This window comes from Mchenga conophoros, linkage group LG14, assembly GCF_057382185.1.
Source record: "Mchenga conophoros isolate Kocher_MC1m ecotype Shallow Benthic linkage group LG14, M_conophoros_male_GT1.1, whole genome shotgun sequence".
NCBI classification, from domain to species: domain Eukaryota; kingdom Metazoa; phylum Chordata; class Actinopteri; order Cichliformes; family Cichlidae; genus Mchenga; species Mchenga conophoros.
This window is the reverse complement of record NC_140539.1, coordinates 6,482,095-6,506,339: the sequence shown is the minus strand read 5'-3', so window position 1 is coordinate 6,506,339 and position 24,245 is coordinate 6,482,095. Positions and strand designations below refer to the sequence as shown.

General features: G+C 45.0%; 1 protein-coding gene across 1 annotated transcript in view; it reads right to left on the bottom strand.

Moving 5' to 3' along the window:
- lrrc75a (leucine rich repeat containing 75A) overlaps nt 1-24,245 on the bottom strand; it is an 83,376-nt gene that overhangs the window by 39,868 nt on the left and 19,263 nt on the right. The gene's annotated exons all lie outside the window — the stretch shown is intronic.

Below are 24,245 nucleotides of genomic sequence, written 5' to 3'. Positions count from 1 at the left end.
CAACAAAAGTCGCCTCAAGGCGCTTCATAGATACAGAGAAAAACCCAACAATCATATGACCCCCTATGAGCAAGCACTTTGGCGACAGTGGGAAGGAAAAACTCCCTTTTAACAGGAAGAAACCTCCGGCAGAACCAGGCTCAGGGAGGGGCGGCCATCTGCTGCGACCGGTTGGGGTGAGAGAAGGAAGACAGGATAAAGACATGCTGTGGAAGAGAGACAGAGGTTAATAACAGATATGATTCAATGCAGAGAGGTCTATTAATACATAGTGAGTGAGAAAGGTGACTGGAAAGGAAAAACTCAATGCATCATGGGAATCCCCCGGCAGCCTACATCTATTGCAGCATAACAAAGGGAGGATTCAGGGTCACCTGGTCCAGCCCTAACTATATGCTTTAGAAAAAAGGAAAGTTTTAAGCCTAATCTTAAAAGTAGAGATAGTGTCTGTCTCCCGAATCCAAACTGGAAGCTGGTTCCACAGAAGAGGGGCCTGAAAACTGAAGGCTCTCCCTCCCATTCTACTTTTAAATACTCTAGGAACAACAAGTAGGCCTGCAGAGCGAGAGCGGAGCGCTCTAATAGGGTGATATGGTACTACAAGGTCATTAAGATAAGATGGGGCCTGATTATTTAAGACCTTGTATGTGAGGAGTAGGATTTTGAATTCAATTCTGGATTTAACAGGAAGCCAATGAAGGGAAGCCAAAACAGGAGAAATATGCTCTCTCTTTCTAGTCCCTGTCAGGACTCTTGCTGCAGCATTTTGGATTAGCTGAAGGCTTTTCAGTGAGTTTTTTGGACATCCTGATAATAATGAATTACAGTAGTCCAGCCTGGAAGTAATAAATGCATGAACTAGTTTTTCAGCGTCACTCTGAGACAGGATATTTCTAATTTTAGAGATGTTGCGCAAATGGAAGAAAGCAGTCTTACATATTTGTTTAATATGTGCGTTGAAGGACATGTCCTGGTCAAAAATGACTCCAAGGTTCCTCACCGCGTTACTGGAGGCCAAGGTAATGCCATCCAGAGTAAGAATCTGATTAGATACCATATTTCTAAGATTTTCAGGGCCGAGTACAATAACCTCAGTTTTATCTGAATTAAGAAGCAGAAAGTTAGCGGCCATCCAGGTCTTTATGTCTTTAAGACATTCCTGCAGTTTAACTAATTGGTGTGTGTTATCTGGCTTCATGGACAGATAGAGCTGGGTGTCATCTGCATAGCAGTGAAAATGTATGCTATGTCTTCTAATGATACTGCCTAAGGGAAGCATGTATAATGTAAACAGAATTGGTCCTAGCACTGAACCCTGTGGAACTCCATAATTAACCTCAGTGTGTGAAGAGGACTCTCCATTTACATGCACGAATTGGAGTCTATTAGATAGATATGATACAAACCACTGCAGCGCAGTACTTGTAATACCTACAGCATGTTCTAATCGCTCTAATAGGATATTATGATCAACAGTATCGAACGCTGCACTGAGGTCTAGCAGGAGTGATGTACCACATGGATGACATCAAGCTGTATGCCAAGAGTGAACGAGACATCGATTCACTGATCCACACTACCAGGCTATACAGCAATGACATTGGAATGTCGTTCGGACTGGAGAAGTGTAGTCGGATGGTAACAAAGAGAGGGAAGGTAGTCAGAACTGAGGGGATTGAACTACCAGAAGGCAACATTGCAGACATAGAGGACAGTTACAAGTACTTGGGGATCCCACAGGCGAATGGGAACCATGAAGAGGCCGCTAGAAAAGCTGCAACCACCAAGTACCTGCAGAGGGTCAGGCAAGTCCTGAGGAGTCAGCTGAATGGTAAGAACAAGATCCGGGCCATCAACACGTACGCCCTGCCCGTGATCAGGTACCCTGCTGGGGTAATAGGCTGGCCAAAGGAGGAGATAGAAGCCACTGACATAAAGACAAGAAAGCTCCTTACCATGCATGGAGGGTTTCACCCCAAATCCAGCACCCTGAGGCTGTACGCTAAGCGGAAGGAAGGGGGCCGGGGACTGGTGAGTGTCAGCACCACAGTCCAGGATGAGACAACGAACATCCAAGAATACATTAGGAAGATGGCCCCAACTGACCGAGTGCTCAGTGAATACCTCAGGCAGCAGAAACCCAAGAAAGAGGAGGGAGACGAGGAACCATCATGGAAGGACAGGCCCCTGCACGGTATGTACCACCGGCAGATAGAGGAGGTGGCTGATATCCAGAAATCCTACCAGTGGCTGGACAAAGCTGGACTGAAAGACAGCACAGAGGCACTAATCATGGCAGCACAAGAACAAGCTCTGAGCACAAGATCCATAGAGGCTGGGGTCTATCACACCAGGCAAGACCCCAGGTGCAGGCTGTGTAAAGATGCCCCAGAGACAATCCAGCACATAACAGCAGGGTGCAAGATGCTAGCAGGCAAGGCATACATGGAACGCCATAACCAAGTGGCCGGCATAGTGTACAGGAACATCTGTGCCGAGTATAACCTGGAAGTCCCGAGGTCAAAATGGGAGATGCCCCCAAGGGTGGTGGAGAATGACCGAGCTAAGATCCTGTGGGACTTCCAGATACAGACGGACAAAATGGTGGTGGCTAACCAACCGGACATAGTGGTGGTAGACAAACAGAAGAAGACGGCCGTAGTGATCGATGTAGCGGTCCCGAATGACAGCAATATCAGGAAGAAGGAACACGAGAAGCTGGAGAAATACCAAGGGCTCAGAGAAGAGCTCGAGAGGATGTGGAGGGTGAAGGTAACGGTGGTCCCCGTGGTAATCGGAGCACTAGGTGCGGTGACTCCCAAGCTAGGCGAGTGGCTCCAGCAGATCCCAGGAACAACATCGGAGATCTCTGTCCAGAAGAGCGCAGTCCTGGGAACAGCTAAGATACTGCGCAGGACCCTCAAGCTCCCAGGCCTCTGGTAGAGGACCCGAGCTTGAAGGATAAACCGCCCGCAGGGGCGTGCTGGGTGTTTTTTTTATATATATATATATATATATATATATATATATATATATATATATATATATGGGCTTGGAGTTGGCCTCTAGTGTTGTACGCCACATCCCCATTGAGTTCCTGATGAAGGCTCTTAGGGTCCCATTGATCTTGTACAATTCTAGGCATTCCAGTATCCAGCTGTGGGGCATTGAGTCATAGGCCTTCTTGTAATCAATCCAGGCAGTGCACAGGTTGGTCAGTCTGGTCTTGCAGTCTCGGCTGATTGTTCTGTCTACCAGTAGCTGGTGTTTTGCACCTCTGGTATTCTTGCCAATTCCTTTCTGTGTCCCGCTCATGTATTGACCCATGTGCCTGTTCATCTTAGCCGATATGATGCCTGACAGGAGCTTCCATGTAGTACTGAGGCAGGTTATTGGTCGGTAGTTGGAGGGGACCGGTCCCTTCTTGGGGTCCTTGGGGATCAGGACCGTCCGGCCTTCAGTTAGCCATTCCGGGTGTCTCTCGTTAACTAGCAGCTGGTTCATTTGTGCTGCCAGACGCTCGTGGAGTGCAGTCAGCTTCTTCAGCCAGTAGGCGTGAACCATGTCGGGCCCTGGTGCTGTCCAACTCTTCATACTGGAGACCCTTTCTTGGATATCTGCCACTGTGATGGTTACTGGACCCTGTTCAGGGAGGTCGCTGTGGTCTGCCCTCAGATCCACTAGCCACTGAGCATTGCCGTTATGGGTTGCATCCTTCTCCCATATATTCTTCCAGTATTGCTCCGTCTCCAGCCTTGGTGGTGCTGTTTTCTTATTGTTCCCTTGCCACTGAGAGTACACCTTTGCTGGTTCTGTGGAGAACAGCTGGTTTATTCTCCTGCCTTCTATCTCTCTGGTGTACCTCCTCAAGCGGCTGGCCAAGGCTGTGAGTCTTTGCTTGGCAGTTTCCAAGGCCTCAGGTATGGACAGCTTGCTGTATTTCTTAGGCACCTTATTTGTCGCACCTTTCTGCAACTCTGTTAGTTGGCTAACCTCCCTCCGTGCTACTTTGATCTTGCCCTCTAGCCTCCTTCTCCACCTGGGGATCCCGCAGGCAAATGGGAACCATGAAGAGGCCGCTAGAAAGGCTGCAACCACCAAGTACCTGCAGAGGGTCAGGCAAGTCCTGAGGAGTCAGCTGAATGGTAAGAACAAGATCCGGGCCATCAACACATACGCCCTGCCCGTGATCAGGTACCCTGCTGGGGTAATAGGCTGGCCAAAGGAGGAGATAGAAGCCACTGACATAAAGACAAGAAAGCTCCTGACCATGCATGGAGGGTTTCACCCCAAGTCCAGCACCCTGAGGCTGTACGCTAAGCGGAAGGAAGGGGGCCGGGGACTGGTGAGTGTCAGCACCACAGTCCAGGATGAGACAAGGAACATCCAAGAATACATTGGGAAGATGGCCCCAACTGACCGAGTGCTCAGTGAATACCTCAGGCAGCAGAAACCCAAGAAAGAGGAGGGAGACGAGGAACCATCATGGAAGGACAGGCCCCTGCACGGTATGTACCACCGGCAGATAGAGGAGGTGGCTGATATCCAGAAATCCTACCAGTGGCTGGACAAAGCTGGACTGAAAGACAGCACAGAGGCACTAATCATGGCAGCACAAGAACAAGCTCTGAGTACAAGATCCATAGAGGCTGGGGTCTATCACACCAGGCAAGACCCCAGGTGCAGGCTGTGTAAAGATGCCCCAGAGACAATCCAGCACATAACAGCAGGGTGCAAGATGCTAGCAGGCAAGGCATACATGGAACGCCATAACCAAGTGGCCGGCATAGTGTACAGGAACATCTGTGCCGAGTATAACCTAGAAGTCCCGAGGTCAAAATGGGAGATGCCCCCAAGGGTGGTGGAGAATGACCGAGCTAAGATCCTGTGGGACTTCCAGATACAGACGGACAAAATGGTGGTGGCTAACCAACCGGACATAGTGGTGGTAGACAAACAGAAGAAGACGGCCGTAGTGATCGATGTAGCGGTTCCGAATGACAGCAATATCAGGAAGAAGGAACACGAGAAGCTGGAGAAATACCAAGGGCTCAGAGAAGAGCTCGAGAGGATGTGGAGGGTGAAGGTAACGGTGGTCCCCGTGGTAATCGGAGCACTAGGTGCGGTGACTCCCAAGCTAGGCGAGTGGCTCCAGCAGATCCCGGGAATAACATCGGAGATCTCTGTCCAGAAGAGCGCAGTCCTGGGAACAGCTAAGATACTGCGCAGGACCCTCAAGCTCCCAGGCCTCTGGTAGAGGACCCGAGCTTGAAGGATAAACCGCCCGCAGGGGCGTGCTGGGTGTTTTTTTTTTTTTTTTATATATATATATATGTGTGTGTGTGTATATATGTGTATATATGTATATATATATGTGTGTATATATACACATATATATATTGTTGGAATGCTACTACGCAAGTAACCCTGGCAGAAGGGGTTACATGAATAGGATGAGGGACCTATGGATTCTTCGATACCCAACATCCACAATGACGGCGAAACAACTAGTAGCTCAGTGTTCCAATATTCGAAAGAAGGGACTGCTCTCACAGCTAGAGATTGACGAGGTACAACATAAATGCTACGGCAAGGGGGAGCCAGGACGCCAGGTCAGGGGGGAGATATCATCACCCCCACCCGAGATTGGGAACCAAGCCCCAAGTGCGATAGGAGAAGGATCGTTGAGTGCGAGAGGAACTGACCTGAAAGATAGGTTCATGGCCAAACTTGAAACCTGGACCCCCCGTAGCCAAGATTACGTGAAGTACCCTCAGAAGGTCTGCTAGATGATGTTAATGCAGCACTACGGACAATACCTACAGCCACGATTACCGACACTAACAAGCTGATCTAAAATACGGCAGCAGTGATCAGTGAGATCACAAGGAGCAGTACCCTCCATGGAGAAGGAGGCTAGAGGCTAAGATCAAGGTAGCACGGAGGGAGGTTAGCCAACTATCGGAGTTGCAGAAAGGCGCGATGAGGAAGGTGCCTAAGAAGTACAGGAAGCTGTCCATACCTGCGGCCTTGGAAACTGCCAAGCAACGACTCACAGCCTTGGCCAGTCGCTTGAGGAGGTACACCAGAGAGATAGAAGGCAAGAGAATAAACCAGCTGTTCTCCACGGAACCAGCCAAGGTGTACTCTCAGTGGCAGGGGAACAATATGAGAACAGCACCACCAAGGCTGGAGGCAGAACAACACTGGAAGAGCATATGGGAGAAGGACGCAACCCATAATGGCAATGCTCAGTGGCTAGTGGCAGACCACAGCGACCTCCCCGAACAGGGTCCAGTAACCATCACAGTGGCCGATATGCAAGAAAGGGTCTCCAGTATGAAGAGTTGGACAGCACCAGGGCCCGACATGGTTCACGCCTACTGGCTGAAGAAGCTGACTGCACTGCCTGGCAGCACAAATGAATCAGCTGCTAGTTGACGAGAGACACCCGGAATGGCTACCCAAAGGCCGGACAGTCCTGATCCTCAAGGACCCCCAGAAGGGACCTGTCCCCTCCAACTACTGACCAATAACCTGCCTCAGCACCACGTGGAAGCTCCTGTCAGGCATCATAGTGGCTAAGATGAACAGGCACATGGGTCAATACATGAGCGGGGCACAGAAAGGGATGGGCAAGAATACCAGAGGCGCAAAACACCAGCTACTGGCAGACAGAGCAGTCAGCCGAGACCAACCTGTGCACTGCCTGGATTGATTACAAGAAGGCCTATGACTCAATGCCCCACACCTGGATCCTGGAATGCCTAGAACTATATAAGATCAACAGGACCCTGAGAGCCTTCATCAGGAACTCAATGGGGATGTGGCGGACAACACTGGAGGCCAACCTCAAGCCCATAGCACAAGTCACCATCAAGTGCGGGATCTACCAAGGAGATGCTCTGTCCCCACTGCTGTTCTGCATAGGCCTGAACCCCCTCAGTGAGATAATTGACAAGACTGGCTACAGATACCGACTACGAAACGGAGCAGTTGTCAGCCACCTCCTGTACATGGATGACATCAAGCTGTATGCCAAGAGTGAACGAGACATCGATTCACTGATCCACACTACCAGGCTATACAGCAATGACATCTGAATGTCGTTCGGGCTGGAGAAGTGTAGTCGGATGGTAACAAAGAGAGGGAAGGTAGTCAGAACGGAGGGGATCAAACTACCAGAAGGCAACATTGCAGACATAGAGGACAGTTACAAGTACCTGGGGATCCCACAGACGAATGGGAACAATGAAGAGGCCGCTAGGAAAGCTGCAACAACCAAGTAACTGGATTACATCCGACTCCAGCAGGCTACACAGCGTGAGGTTAGAGACTGCTGTGTCTTTGTTTTCACGGAAACATGGCTCAGCGACAGAGTACCGGACGCCGCTATTCAGCTAAATGGGCTGGCCTCGTTTCGCGCCGACAGAAATGCAGCTCTGTGCGGTAAGACTCGCGGTGGCGGCTTGTGTGTTTACTAGGGGTGCAACGATACACAAAATTCACGGTTCGGTTCGGTTCAATACTTTGGTGTCACGGTTCGATATTTTTTCGATACAAAAAAAATGTTCATGCCTTTTTAATTTGTCATTTATTAAAATTATAAATATATATTTTAACTCAAAAGTACAGTCTCAGCAGCATAAGGAGAATCATGTGGTAACAGCTGTCTAAATGACTCGGCTAAAGTTAGTAGCATGCTTGTTGTTTTTGTCTTTGCACTAGGATGATGTAAATGTGCAGTCATATTCGTTGTGTTCCCACTAGTGCTTTCAGGTTAATCTCGTTGAAATGACCTTAACGCCACAACACGGCAAATCTCCGTTAACGAGCTACCGCCGATCGCCCCGTGCATAGGGTTGCCAACCGTCCCTTAAAATATGGAATCGTCCCGTATTTCGAAACAAAAGTACACGTCCCGTATTGAGCTAATAAGGGACGCACTTTGTCCCGTAATACAGTGAGAATCAAAAGTAGTCTATAACTTTTAATGGAATTAACGCTTTGTTTGAAAACATAATTCCCAGCCCCTCTCCTGCTTTGTTACCAATGAGCTGACAGCACACTTATGACAATTCGAGTATGACAATTCAGATTACCGCTCATCTCATTGGTCGAGGAAAGGTCGCTTGCGGAGAAAATACCGGAAGACAACAGATGACCACAACAACAAGCATGGCCAACAGGGAAACAAACGCCGACACTGCGGTGCAAGTCTCGGACGACAGTACACCTAAAGCTGGGCAGACACTGTGCGATTTTTTCAGTCACGTTATTCAGCTCCTGCTCAAACTGCACGATTGACTCGCAGGGGTTAGAAGTTCGTAGGTCACGATGCAGGTCTCACACTATACGGCCCGATGCTCTGATGCGACCTGAGTGCTCACACTGTGCGTCCATAAAATTAAGGTTATAACAGAAAATCTGTCGCTCGCTCTCTCTGTCTTTCACTCACACAGACACACCACCACCATCAACTTTGCTAAATTGCTAATGAAAAACATTGATCAGGCAGCTGTGATTGAGCAGCAGTGTAAATCCAACTATTTTCACGGTTGTTGTGGTCGTGATCATTTTGTGATGCCACATCGAAAAGGCTCGGATGAGCTTTCCAAAGTTCTACAAGTTGTGCCTCCATCGCTTGTGTCCAGATCACACGCAGCACTGCCGTGCTGCTCCGTCTTTTTCACCGACATTTACGTGTTTGCGCATGAGCAAAATGGGCCAAAAATCGCACAGTGTAAGCCCAGCATAAGCCCAGCATTAGAGCAGCAATATTTGTTCCCCTCAGAGAAAGGGAAGAATGGGAAAAGGAAAACACCTGGCTGGAAAAAGTTAATATGGGCATGTGCAGTGAATATCAGCGCTATGTGGCCAGAAGTGTGATAATATAACTTATTTTGTGTAATAAACAACTGCAAGGATAGATGATTACAACAAATAGATGACTAATACATAAAAGTAATACATAGGTGAATAATGATGATGAGTTATGATGCGTAATCATGGGAACAAGCGGGTTTACAAACAGGAGCAGCTGATTACCATTAGAAAAGCTGAAATAATACCTCAACTGAACTCAATTGTACTAAATGCACTAAATATGCACTGTTACAAGAATGTTTTTCTTTCTATTATTTTCTATTATTTTAAGTTAAGCAGGACAGAGTTCTTTTAAAGAAAGATTTACTTATATTCTCAAAAGTTAAGCATGACAGGCTTCTGTTTAAGAAAGAGACCTGTTTTATTGTGTTAATGTTGTCATTTTGAGCTAAAAATAAATGGCTAAATGATCACTTGTTTCACATGTGTTCTTATCACAAAGAATAGAATATGCATCTACTTAAATCAACTTCAAGTCAAATGGTTAAAAAGATGGCCAACACGTTAACGAGCTAACTGCGCTAACACACTAGTTCCCACCCATGTAATTGAGCATTGCATGGCACATCCAACATACTGTTTTACTTTAGTCCATGACTCGCTTACCTTCAGGGTCATACGTCACATGAAAACCAAAATAATTCCAAACGCCAGATCTGAATGAGAGTGGGGGAGGTCCATGTTGCAAGGAGAGCTTAACTTCTGTCTCGCTAGCTTTCCCTGCGCTCTTCCTTCTGACTATGCTGTCTGTGTTGAGCACTTAGTGGATCTGCGCTCGACAGTGCAGCCTAGGCGGAGTAGTCGAACGCAGATTCACTGAGCGCTCAACACAGACAGCATCGTCAGAAGGAAAGTTGATAAAATAAATTACAAATGTTGTATTGTTCGATACATATGCGTACCGAACCGAAAGCACTGTATCGAACGGTTCAATATCGATACGAATATCGTTGCACCCCTAGTGTTTACATCAACGCGAAATGGTGCAAGAACTCTGTGCTAGTTTCTAGTTATTGCTCATCGCTGGTGGAGTTTGTGACTGTTAGATGCAGACCTTTTTATTTACCACGGGAATTCACCACTGTTTTCATTATCGGAGTGTACATTCCACCTAGCGCTGATGCTAAGGAAGCGCTATGGGAACTATATACAAAGATCAGTGAACTGCAAAATACACACCCGGATCAACTGTTTATTGTTGCTGGAGATTTCAACCATGCAAATCTCAAGTCAGTGCTTCCTAGATTCCATCAGTATGTGGACTTTGCAACGAGAGGGGAAAACACGCTGGATCTTGTTTACACAAACATCCCCGGCGCATATCGGGCAGAGCCCCGCCCCCACCTCGGTTACTCAGACCACATCTCTGTTATGCTAATTCCAGCATACAGACCACTCGTCAGGCGATCAAAACCGGTTCTGAAGCAGGTGAAAACCTGGCCAGCAGGAGCCATCTCTGCTCTTCAGGACTGTTTCGAGAGCACTGACTGGAACATGTTTAGGGAGGCTGCAACTTACGGCGACTTCACTGACTTGGAGGAGTACACGTCATCAGTGTCCAGCTACATCAACAAGTGCACCGATGACGTCACTGTCTCCAAGACCATCATCTCACGACCCAACCAGAAACCGTGGATTACTGCGGAAGTGCGTGCACTTCTGAGGACCCAAGACTCTGCCTTCAAAGCGGGAGATAAGGTGGCACTTAGAAGAGCTAGGGCCGAACTTTCTCGGGCCATCAGAGAGGCGAAGCGCGCACACGCCCAGAGAATCCACAACCACTTCAAGGACAGCGGCGACACACGGCGCATGTGGCAGGGCTTACAAGCCATCACTAACTACAGGACGACATCACCTGCCTGTGACAGTGACGGCTCCCTCCCAGATGCGCTGAACAACTTCTACGCTCGGTTCGACAAGCAGGATGACGTGGCGGCGAGGAAGACCACCCCTTCTCCGAACGACCAGGTCCTGTGTCTCACTACAGCTGAGGTGAGGAAAACTCTACGCAGAGTCAACCCACGTAAAGCTGCTGGACCAGACAACATCCCAGGCAGAGTGCTCAGAGAATGTGCTGAACAGCTGGCAAATGTTCTCACCGATATCTTCAACATCTCTCTGCCGTCGTTCCCACGTGCTTCAAGGCCACCACCATCGTCCCCGTGCCCAAGAAGTCTTCTGTGTCCTGTCTCAACGACTACCGTCCTGTTGCACTTACACCCACCATCATGAAGTGCTTCGAGCGGCTCGTCATGAGACACATCAAGACCCTGCTGCCCCCCTCACTGGACCCACTGCAATTTGCGTACCGCCATAACCGCTCAACGGACGACACCATCTCCACTGCACTCCATCTTGCCCTCACACACTTGGACAAGAAGGACTCACACGTTCGAATGCTGTACATAGATTTCAGATCAGCATTCAACACGATCATCCCCCAACAACTGATCGGAAAGCTGAGCCTGCTGGGCCTGAACACCTCCCTCTGCAACTGGATCCTGGACTTTCTGACCTGAAGGCCTCAGTCAGTACGGATCGGGAACTGCACCTCCAGCACCACCACACTGAGCACTGGGGCCCCACAAGGCTGTGTGCTCAGTCCTCTGCTGTTCACACTGCTGACTCATGACTGTGTAGCAACACACAGTTCAAATCACATCATTAAGTTCGCTGATGACACGACCGTGGTGGGTCTCATTAGCAAGAACGACGAGTCAGCGTACAGAGAGGAAGTGCAGAGGCTAACGGACTGGTGTAAAGACAACAACCTGTCTCTGAATGTTGACAAGACAAAAGAGATGGTTGTTGACTTTAGGAGGACACGAGGCGACCACTCACCGCTGAGCATCAACGGCTCCTCTGTGGAGATCGTTGACAGCACCAAATTCCTGGGCGTCCACCTGGAGAAGGACCTCGGCTGGTCCCTCAACACCAGCTCCCTGCACAAGAAAGCCCAACAGCGTCTCTTCTTTCTGAGAAGACTGAGAAAGGCCCAGCTTCCACCACCGATCCTGACCACCTTCTATAGAGGAACTATCGAGAGTATCCTGAGCGGCTGCATCACTGCCTGGTTTGGGAACTGTGCCATATCGGACCGCAAGACCCTACAGCGGATAGTGGGAACAGCAGAGAAGATCATCGGGGTCTCTCTCCCCTCTATTGAGGACATCTACACCACACGCTGCATTCGCAAAGCCACCAGCATTGTGGCTGATCGGACACACCCCTCTCACACACTCTTCACACTCCTGCCATCTGGAAAAAGGTACCGAAGCATTCGGGCACACACATCCAGACTGTGGAACAGCTTTTTTCCACAAGCCATCCGTCTCCTCAGCAAAAGGGGACTGGACTGATACACACACACACACACACACACACACACACACACACACACACACACACACACACAAACATTATCACTCAGCTTAACTCAACTACCTCAAAACATTGAGACTGGACTGACTAATCAGCACAAGCGCAAACACACTGACCTACACCACCAAACTATCGTACACACCAACCTGTAAATGCTCTTTTGCACAATATTATTACTGGACTTTTTGCACTGACTTCTTTACTTCCTAATTTTTGCTGCTACACTAAGGAATGTTTACTGTTCCTCCACTACCTCAACTCATCATCACAAAACCTTATTATTATGTTACGTTGTGTTTTTTTTTTTTTTTTGTCACACTGTCACTTTGCTGCTCTTGTTTGCACATTTGCACTGTGCACTTTGTTGTCTGCTGTCTGTTAACAAAAAAAAAAAGTCTTCCTTAGATAGTTAGTTTTTGTTGTAATTTATGTTAGGTCAGTCTGTCTTGTCTCTGCTAGCCAGCTAACTAGGCCTCTTAGTTAGCTAGTTTAGTGTTTTCTGTTAATTTATGTTGTAAATTTATGTTGCATGTAGCACCTTGGTCCTGGAGGAAGGTTGTTTCGCTTCACTGTGTACTAACTGTATATGGTTGAAGTGACAATAAAGCCAACTTGACTTGAAAAAAGGAAAAAAAAAAGTCCTGACGAGTCAGCTGTACGGTAAGAACAAGATCCGGGCTATCAACACCTACGCCCTGCCCGTGATCAGGCACTCTGCTGGGGTAATAGGCTGGCCAAAGGAGGAGATAGAAGCCACTGACATCAAGACAAGAAAGCTCCTTACCATGCATGGAGGGTTTCACCCCAAGTCCAGCACCCTGAGGCTGTACGCTAAGCGGAAGGAAGGGGGCCGGGGACTGGTGAGTGTCAGCACCACAGTCCAGGATGAGACAAGGAACATCCACGAATACATCACGAAGATGGCCCCAACTGACCGAGTGCTCAGTGAATACCTCAGGCAGCAGAAACCCAAGAAAGTGGAGGGAGACGAGGAACCATCATGGAAGGACAGGCTCCTGCACGGCAGATAGAGAAGGTGGCTGATATCCAGAAATCCTACCAGTGGCTGGACAAAGCTGGACTGAAAGACAGCACAGAAGCACTAATCATGGCAGTACAGGAACAAGCACTAAGCACAAGATCCATTGAGGCTGTCACACCAGGCAAGACCCCAGGTGTAGGCTGTGTAAAGATGCTCCAGAGACAATCCAGCACATAACAGCAGGGTGTAAGATGCTAGCAGGCAAGGCATACATGGAACGCCATAACCAAGTGGCCGGCATAGTGTACAGGAACATCTGTGCCGAGTATAACCTGGAAGTCCCGGGGTCAAAATGGGAGATGCCCCCAAGGGTGATGGAGAATGACCGAGCTAAGATCCTGTGGGACTTCCAGATACAGATGGACAAAATAGTGGTGGCTAACCAACCGGACATAGTGGTGGTAGACAAACATGAGAAGACGGCCGTAGTGATCGATGTAGCGGTTCCAAATGACAGCAACATCAGGAAGAAGGAACACGAGAACCTCGAGAAATACCAAGGGCTCAGAGAAGAGCTCGAGAAGATGTGGAGGGTGAAGGTGACGGTGGTCCCAGTGGTAATCGGAGCACTAGCTGCAGTGACTCCCAAGCTAGGCGAGTGGCTCCAGCAGATCCCGGGAACAACAGCGGAGATCTCTGTCCAGAAGAGCGCAGTCCTGGGAACAGCTAAGATACTGCGCAGGACCCTCAAGCTCCCAGGCCTCTGGTAGAGGACCCGAGCTTGAAGGATATATAGCTCGGTATGTATGTATGTATACATACATACATACATGTATACATACATATATGTCACTTGGTGTTTTTTGTGTGTAAATAAACCTTTGCCATTTACTCCAAATCTGCACCTGAGTCTGTTCCGTCATTCGTGACATAAGCAATGTTGTAAATAAACGTGGGCTATAATTCATCCAAGATGAAGTGCAGATGTTAAAGATGTTAATACAAAATAGCTAAACTGGTTCTACAAGCCAGGACAGGCTGGCTGTAGTTTTTCCACATGATTGAGTTCTGTGAAAACGTTTTGCACAGGGCTGTAGCCGATGGACTAATTGCAGCATTTCATATATACATGTCATGTCACATGATCAGGATTTTGTTTTAAATATTCTCAGTGAGTTTCGGTGTTGTTGCAGTGTTGAAATTACAAGGTTGCTCTTTTGATTTGCTTTCTTTTGGAAAAAACTTTTATTGATACCTGAACTGAAACAAATGCACACCTTATTAGCTTTCTGTTGTTCCAGACTGTAAGATACACTCTGTGACTTTTGATCTAATAAAAAGGCAAAAGTTTGAATTCAAGTTTCATACTAACAAAGCACCCTCTATCAGCTGCTCCCTTTTTACAAAGGGTCACACAGCAGATGGATCTACATCTTTGATCAGACACACATTTTTACACTCAACGCACACCCCGGGGTCTCCTCCCAGTGTCAAGCTGCGATTTTGAATATGTTAACCATTGCACTATGGAACCACCGTTCATACTAACCAACTATTATTATTTATAGGCAAATATTTGACCCTAATTTCTCCTTGTTTTTATTGTGTGGTCTTTTTTACTGGCACTCTTGGTATTTATTGTAAGAGTGGTCTCATGGTGTCAATAAAGCATGAGAGAATGAGAGAGAGCTTGTGTTGTTGGGAACAGCAGCAGTGTTCCAGCCTCACTGCATGCTTTCCACCTTTTCCTGCATCCACTTATCACAATTCCTTCATCTGTTCCCTCCTTCACTCTCTCTCTCTCTCTCTGTGTTGTGTTTCCCCCCCTCTTTTTCCTTTCTTCATACTCTGGTGTCCTGCTTCCCTCTCTCCTCTTCCTTGTTACATTATTGATACAGAACACATCTGTGAATCTTTCCAGTCTCCAGAGAACTAATGACCTCTCCATCCTTTACTCTCCACCCCCACCTCCTTTTATTTATCTGTCTGCCTCATCTCTACCTCTTCCCTGCAGGCTAGCAGCTGATGAGGTTAGTTTGCACAGTACAAATGGAACCATTACTTTGGTCCAATTTTTCATGCTCTGCCAAATGACCATTTCCTCTGTACTGCAGATGAATTGTTTGGATAATTCAATCTTATTGCTCTTGTTTCAGTGGTCAGGAGGTGCAGGGGAAGACCTAGCAGATGGCTGATTCGGAACAGTGGTTTGATCTCAGGGAGTTATCACTCATAAAGTCCTTGCAGAGCTACCTACAGTGCTGTGCATAAGTCTTGAGCCACCACTTATTTCTTTATATTTTGCTTTCAAGGAGGCAGAATTGGACATTCACTGCTTTTTCACATTTAGTTCGTAAAAACACATCTAATAAGCACATTAGTTCCGCTTGAAAGGAAAAGCTCAGCACAGAAATTATTATTTTAGAAACTATAATTTCCTACTGACTGTGACATTACGTGCTATGAGTCATTCTTTGTCAGACAAACTTCATGCTGAGCAATAATATCCTTGGCCATTACTAATAATCTCTTAGAAAGTAATATATTTTGTGGGCTGACAATTGGCGTCTGTCTTGTGTCAGTGACGTAAAAGACGGATTTAATGCAACATGACCATTCAAACAGCAGTCGCTTTCTAAAACGTCAGATATGTATCGTATTCAGTGCCACATACGAAAGTGACCCAGGTCGGATTTGAAAATATCAGATTTGTGCCGTTCACACTGTCATACCATGATCGGATATGGGTCGCATAGGGTCAAAAAAGTCGGATTTGATGCGCTTTCGCCTGAAGTGTGAACGTAGCCTAAAGGACTGAATGCAGCGACTGAGTTCATTTGGGTGTGTTTCTTGCTTGTTCTGATGAACATCCATGCTTGAATGTGCGAACTAGCAACACTGTAAAACCTACTATGTGTGATCTTTTAAATCACAATGAAATCACCTTTCATCATCATGCTTTTAGTCATTTTTAGTGATGAGCTCATACCATAGTGAGGCATCCATTGTCTGTCCACATTTCACTTTAAGAGTTACTACACCTCTTAGAGTACTGGTCAGAATTTAATCAAACTTACACACAGTCCTTACCTGATGAGTCTTTACTTGTATCGTGCTAAAAGTCAAGCTCACGTTTATCATTTTACTGAAATATATAATTACATTCATGAGCACATCACTGCGACATAAATGATATCCTGGTTTGGGTATTAACTGAGATCTGTGGTAATAATTTTGTCATGGTCCAAGGTGTATGCCTTCTCCGGCAGGGAGGTCTGTAAACCTTTCCACGTGTCCCTTGTTGTTGCCATTTTGTTTTGTGAGCGTGTCTGCAGGTGGCACACAATCAGTCTCCGATCAGTCTTCATCCTCAATCAGACTCTGCACCATTTCAAACCCAGCTTCTCCTCCAGTCCTTGCCAATCTGTCATATCTGCATGATACATGCACATGATAGTGAACTGTAAGGCTCAAGACTTCAATAAATGTACCTGATTCTTGGTTTAAGAACTATAATCCAGCTTTGCCCGGCTGCCAACTCTCTCAAACCCATATCTGCACCTTCCAGTCCAATCTGCCAGCTAAAGTAAAATAAATTCTTTACGCTTGGACTCAGTGGGTTGCTCTTTGGTCTCTGCATCAGCAAATGTTTTAATAATTCAAGGGAATGGACTGGTAAACTCTATGAAGGCTTTAGAAACAGCAAGAAGGAACAGAGAGTTAATGGTGGCTGAGTACACGGTATCTTGTTGTGACTTCAGACAGTCTGTACAGTCTGGTGCCTGCATGCATTTAATTGAAAATCTTCCACGTGCATACATATAATGAATGAGTAATGTAAACAGTAGATAATGAGAATCCCCATCAATACCCATGTTCAAATGCCCATCTTAACAGCTTTGAAAGCTTGTTCCATAAAACTGTTTTAGCCTCCTACATAAAAAAAACATTTTGGCAACTATTAAACTATAAAACCACTGATAAAACTATTTTTATTCATTTGTCAATAAACTGTTTTGAAATCCTTGCAATTGTTCCACACAATATTATAGAAATATGTCAAAAAATACATAAATAAAAATTAAATTTAAAGTAAACTGAAATGACAAAATGTCACTAACAAAAGTCTTGGCCACGACTATATACAGGTAATTTCATTCAGGTGGATTTTGTCAATGCTAAAGATAGGAGCATGGGTACTTTGATTGACAGGTGCACCAACACAGGTAACTGGTGCCTTTTGGAACAATTTATATTATGTTATTAAATTACTGATTTGATGGAATAACAACATGGACTGGATGTTAACTAACAAAGGGGAAATAGAAATGATTCAATTAACGACAATTACCAATCCCTGTGATCCAAATGATTAGTTCTTACATTTATATAGATCTAGATTATCTATATGCGCTTCCTATTAGGCTGTGACGCTGGTCTCCTAAATTCGAGTCGCTTATGCTACATTCACTACGCAACCTGTGTGGTACAGGATCGTGGGGTGTGGCTCTAACTCTCGAGCATAAACAGCTTGGATCGGTGGATTTGAGCCACACGACCTTCATGGTGATAAAAGCACTGCTATGGAAAGTCTTAAGGTTAGTCATGGGTTAAACCAAACAAATCAATCACTTTTTTCTTATGCTTGGTGCACTCTGAATCGCCTCTTCGCTGCTAGCTTCTTCAAATAGCTCCATGCTATAAAAAGCACCTTTATCTGTGTTTGAATTAGAATGGCTCTAGCTGACATTTTGACAAGTAAATGAAATAATTCAAATCTGATAATGTGATGAGGTGACAGACTGGCAAATATCTGACATTTGACTAACCGCAATATGAGCAGAGATGAACCCGCACACATCCAGGAACAGATACTGTTATTATGAGCAAAGTCAAGCTGAGCTGTCCGATTCACAGCTCGAGAAAAGTAGAGACACAGACACATAGATGGAACAACACATAGACAAATTAGAAATTAAGAGAGCAGACAGAAGAGGTGTGAAACAGGAGGAATAAAGAGGTAAAAGAACTGAGAGCAGAAAGAGAGAGAATCGGAGCAGCTGCAGTGATAAAGCAGCGAAGCTTTCCGCTGCTCTAAGTAAAGATTCACTAGTCACCCCACTTAGCTGGAGTCACACAGCAATGAATAGACCTTTCACACACTCTGTGGAGGCTGCTGTGCTGCTGTTTGTGACACCAAATGTGTGAGAGCAAGTGAGCATTTGAGCGGCTGCACATATATCTAAAGCGTACGCTTTTTTTGTTAATCAAGTCAAATCCTTTAGCACATCTGCAGGCTTGTATCAGCATGCATATACGTGTGCTAATGATGGATGTTTCTTAACCTTAAATATGAATGTGTGCATTTGGATGTTGCGGCTGGTCTTCACCAGCTGTTGTGTGCTTGTATTTAGAAAAAGGTGCAGGGTATGTGGCAGGAAGGATTAGCGAGTTATCAGAATGTGCTGAAAATCAGCTCTCAGCTGGCTTGGGGCTCTTTCAGTGGCAGAGCTGTCAAAGGTGGCAGAAGTATGGTTGGAATATGGTAGAAATATGTGCTGGCAGGTTTATTTCAACATAAACCTCCTAAAATGTCTACATATTAATAAATAATTAATCAATCAAATCAGGGACCAGTGGTGCATGGAGCCTGTGCAACTAGCCAATTTATAATTCAGTTGGTACATTTTCACAAGTTTTATCAACTACTGATCAAATCCAAAGTAGAGCTCCAGGTTGTGAACTTTCTCACATCATTACAACATTTTATTGTTGTTGATTTATTTATTTCCATCCATCCATCCATTTATCTGCCTTCTACTGCTTATCTGGAGTCACAGCAGTCTAAGCAGAGAAGCCCAGACTTCCCTGACCTCGGCCACCTCTTCCAGGTCATCCAGGGCGATACACAGTCGTTCCCAGGTTAGCCAAGAGACATAATCTCTTCATTGAGTCCTGGCTCTGTATTGAGGCTTCCTTCCCAGTAGGACATGCCTGATAGGTGTCCAAGAGGCATCATAGTCAGATGCCCGAACCAACTCAACTGTTAATTTATTTCAGGCCTAAATTTCCCTATAAAAATTCCCCAATTTCCCTATTTTTAAATATGTTTTTTTTCTAAGACTCAAGCTACAACTGTAGAGCTTGCTAATAAATATAATTAGCAAGTATGAACCTGTTCGGTAGAAAAATGAAGCCAAGGGTTACTGCCGCTTCCACAAGTGAGTCATTCATTAAAGACTCCCATGTTAAAACTTCCAACTAAACTGCATGTTTACAGCCTCAAATAAAAAAACGACAGGCTTCACTTCATAACAACTCTGTGGGAAGCGGGGCGGTTGGAGGTTCTATTTACCTGATAAACACTCGAGTTACAGGCATGAACTGGCATTTCTCTGAACACACATTTGTTTCCCAACCTAAACTGACAATACAGCATCTATGCTCATCTTTATCTCTATGGTACTTACCCTACTGTTACCATCAACTTTATTTTTTATTTTTTACAAAAGAAAATATATCTTTTTACAGACAGGAAGAGTAAAAAGACTTTTTTTTTTTTACAAAGTCAACAACAACAAAAAAGAATCAGCCTAAAATCTTCATGTTCAATTGTTCAGCTGGTATCAGTTCCCACTGTTCACTCTTTAAGGTAGGCTACATAATTTACTGCTTCCTCTGTCTTTTCTACAGCAGTAAAAGATGCACCAGCGCCTGTGCTACACCACTGTGGGTGTAACTTCTTTGTTACACCCACAGCAGCTCTTAATCTTTTCATGTGGAAACGCAGCTTTGTATTATGTGCAGCGCTGAGGAGTGACAGCTGCTGGTAATTGATATCATTGCAATGAATTCCGATCAATTTTATTTCGATATTTCACCTCAAGGCAACTCTGGTTCAAGTTGATTATTTCAAATTACTACTTCAAATAATCAAATTTATAATACCTATTTAAAACCAGCATGGTGGCACAGTGGTTTGCACTGTTGCCTCACAGCAAGGAGGTGCTGAGCTCAATTCCACCATCAGGTCTTTCTGTGTGGAGTTTGGGAAGACACTTTTTGCTTTTGTGGTGCTGCCTGATGGGAATGTGTTTGCATAGTCTGGGTACTCCAGCTTGCTCCCAAAGTCCAAAGACATGCAGTTAGTGGGGATAGGTTAATTGGAAACTAAACTACCCATAGGTGCGAATGGTTCTCTGTCTATGTGTTAGCCCGGCGACAGATTGGCAACCTGTCTGGGGTGTACCCTGCCTCTGGCTCTAAGACAGCTGGGATAGGCTCCGCAACACTGAAAAGGATAAGCGGCAGAGAACGGATGGATATTCACACCCTTGACAGGCCACACCTCTAAGCTAACAATTTAGCTACTAGTTTTCCTTACAGTTTATGCTAAATGGTTCATTTTCTCATTAAATCTATGTTGACCTTATTACCACATGCAGTTTCCATTAACACTGAAACAGATATCTGACAGTCAGCCATGATTAATAAGAATTTACCCAATGCATAGCAATGTCACTGGGACTCTTGTCACTTGGATGTTTTTTTCTTTCTGATTTTGAATTCTTACAGCTAACATGTCAAAAATAAATGCCACAATAGTTACAAAGACAAAAAGGTGTAGCCTAATTTTAGAAGTTGTAACAACTAACCCAACAGAAATTAAAACAACTTCATTCTAACTTAATAGACAAACTTCTATTAATGAAGCTATGAAATGACATTATGACGCATATGCTATGTGTCATAATCATTCTGTTGTCTGACTACAGAAATACCATAGTATTAATAGTATTCACAGCCTTTGCTCAATAATTTGGAAGCAATTACAGGCTCAAGTACCAATAAACTAGTTTCAGTAGATTTCTGGTCCTCCCCTAGAGTCCACCTTAAACTTCCACCACCACTGGTGTTGACAGTGCAGCCTCCGTGATTAATCATTTTCATAATTTCATAGAATTTATACCATAAAGTTAAAAAAAAATATGCTCATTTTCTTCTTTGTGGGTCTTTAATTGTATAAAATGAAACATGCAGCAACTTTTATTAAACAGAAATATAACAGCTCATGCAGTCTGTCTGGGAAACTACATTTAGTAACACAACACAGCACATTAATATATATACCTGCTTCTTTAGATGGACCTTTAATGAAAGGTCACTTTGCTCCACATTTGACTTGATGAATAGGATGCAGTTTGATTGGTCTCATATTTACTGTAAAATCAATACATGCTCATCTGGGATTGACTGTAATGTGTTTATATCTACGTGTGTGGGAGATGCTTTATTATCGACAGTGGCAGTATTATCCAGGAGTGTGCTTTCTTTCTGATGTTTAGTTTTCCTTGTTAGTTGAAAAACAGAAGCTCGATATGTATTTCAGGGTCTGTTTCCCCTTTCATTCACTTATACAGGGAGTGCAGAATTATTAGGCAAATGAGTATTTTGTCCACATCATCCTCTTCATGCATGTTGTCTTACTCCAAGCTGTATAGGCTCGAAAGCCTACTACCAATTAAGCATATTAGGTGATGTGCATCTCTGTAATGAGAAGGGGTGTGGTCTAATGACATCAACACCCTATATCAGGTGTGCATAATTATTAGGCAACGTCCTTTCCTTTGGCAAAATGGGTCAAAAGAAGGACTTGACAGGCTCAGAAAAGTCAAAAATAGTGAGATATCTTGCAGAGGGATGCAGCAGTCTCAAAATTGCAAAGCTTCTGAAGCGTGATCATCGAACAATCAAGCGTTTCATTCAAAATAGTCAACAGGGTCGCAAGAAGCGTGTGGAAAAACCAAGGCGCAAAATAACTGCCCATGAACTGAGAAAAGTCAAGCGTGCAGCTGCCAAGATGCCACTTGCCACCAGTTTGGCCATATTTCAGAGCTGCAACATCACTGGAGTGCCCAAAAGCACAAGGTGTGCAATACTCAGAGACATGGCCAAGGTAAGAAAGGCTGAAAGACGACCACCACTGAACAAGACACACAAGCTGAAACGTCAAGACTGGGCCAAGAAATATCTCAAGACTGGTTTGTCTAAGGTTTTATGGACTGATGAAATGAGAGTGAGTCTTGATGGGCCAGATGGATGGGCCCATGGCTGGATTGGTAAAGGGCAGAGAGCTCCAGTCCGACTCAGATGCCAGCAAGGTGGAGGTGGAGCACTGGTTTGGGCTGGTATCATCAAAGATGAGCTTGTGGGGCCTTTTCGGGTTGAGGATGGAGTCAAGCTCAACTCCCAGTCCTACTGCCAGTTTCTGGAAGACACCTTCTTCAAGCAGTGGTACAGGAAGAAGTCTGCATGCTTCAAGAAAAACATGATTTTCATGCAGGACAATGCTCCATCACACGCGTCCAAGTACTCCACAGCGTGGCTGGCAAGAAAGGGTATAAAAGAAGAAAAACTAATGACATGGCCTCCTTGTTCACCTGATCTGAACCCCATTGAGAACCTGTGGTCCATCATCAAATGTGAGATTTACAAGGAGGGAAAACAGTACACCTCTCTGAACAGTGTCTGGGAGGCTGTGGTTGCTGCTGCACGCAATGTTGATGGTGAACAGATCAAAACACTGACAGAATCCATGGATGGCAGGCTTTTGAGTGTCCTTGCAAAGAAAGGTGGCTATATTGGTCGCTGATTTGTTTTTGTTTTGTTTTTGAATGTCAGAAATGTATATTTGTGAATGTGGAGATGTTATATTGGTTTCACTGGTAAAAACAAATAATTGAAATGGGTATATATTTGTTTTTTGTTAAGTTGCCTAATAATTATGCACAGTAATAGTCACCTGCACACACAGATATCCCCCTAAAATAGCTAAAACTAAAAACAAACTAAAAACTACTTCCAAAAACATTCAGCTTTGATATTAATGAGTTTTTTGGGTTCATTGAGAACATGGTTGTTGTTCAATAATAACATTATTCCTCAAAAATACAACTTGCCTAATAATTCTGCACTCCCTGTAGAGGATGTTGGATAATATTATCCACTCGACAATTCCATTTGTGTTTACGCACTAATCTGCTAATCCTGTCCTTAGCTAAAAGGTTCTCAGGACCTCTGTTTAGTTATAAACAGTGTGATTAATACTCCACTGACATTACTGCTTTTTATACTATCCGACAAGCTTCATCAAGAAATTTGATACTGGAAAAAAAAATGCAACCGGCAATATAACAGCAGCAGCAGCCATACACACAACCACCACAGTATAAAATAAAGTGGAAGTGCAGCACTCAGTGCGCATTGTGCTAAGGAAAACATGCTCAGTCCGCCTCAAAGCAGCCGGCTTTATGCAAGAGCAGGTTGAGTGCTGGGTGGAAGGGGTCTCTGGGAAGACGCTTTTTGCTTTTGTGGTGCTGCCTGATGGGAATTTCCTGTGTAGGGGAAGCTGTGGACCAGTATGTGGAACTGCCCGGATTCTCAGGGCTGCAGTGACAAATGCCGGAATAAAAGGAAGTGCATTCACACAGTCAAAGATCTGTCAAATATTATATTACTCTGCTTTTGTAGTTCATAGTTTTGGTTTTGCTACAAGTCTACCTAGACTACCTTTACTGTTTCAGTTGACTTTCACACTCTTGCCGTGTACCTGTCAAATGCCTATAAAAACATCAAGATTAAATATCACCTTATATATGCCGAACCAGTTCATCTGCCCTTAGGAAACAAGGCTTAATGAAACAGTCGAATATACAGGACTGAGCATCTGACAGCATATAACGTATTACTGAGAGGCTCAAATTAGATCTTCATGCAGCCAAAGACAAAACATTTATCCTTAACAAGGTGTGAAATTGTTTTTCAATAAAAATAATTAGCTGTCACACAAGGGAATACAGAGAGGCTGTTTTATCCAAGCCTTACAAACATAACACACTCACTGGCCCCACTTCATTAACTCAAATACCTAATCAGCCAGTCAGACTGCAGCAGCTCAGTAATGCAGTTAGGCATGTAAACATGGTCAAGACAACCT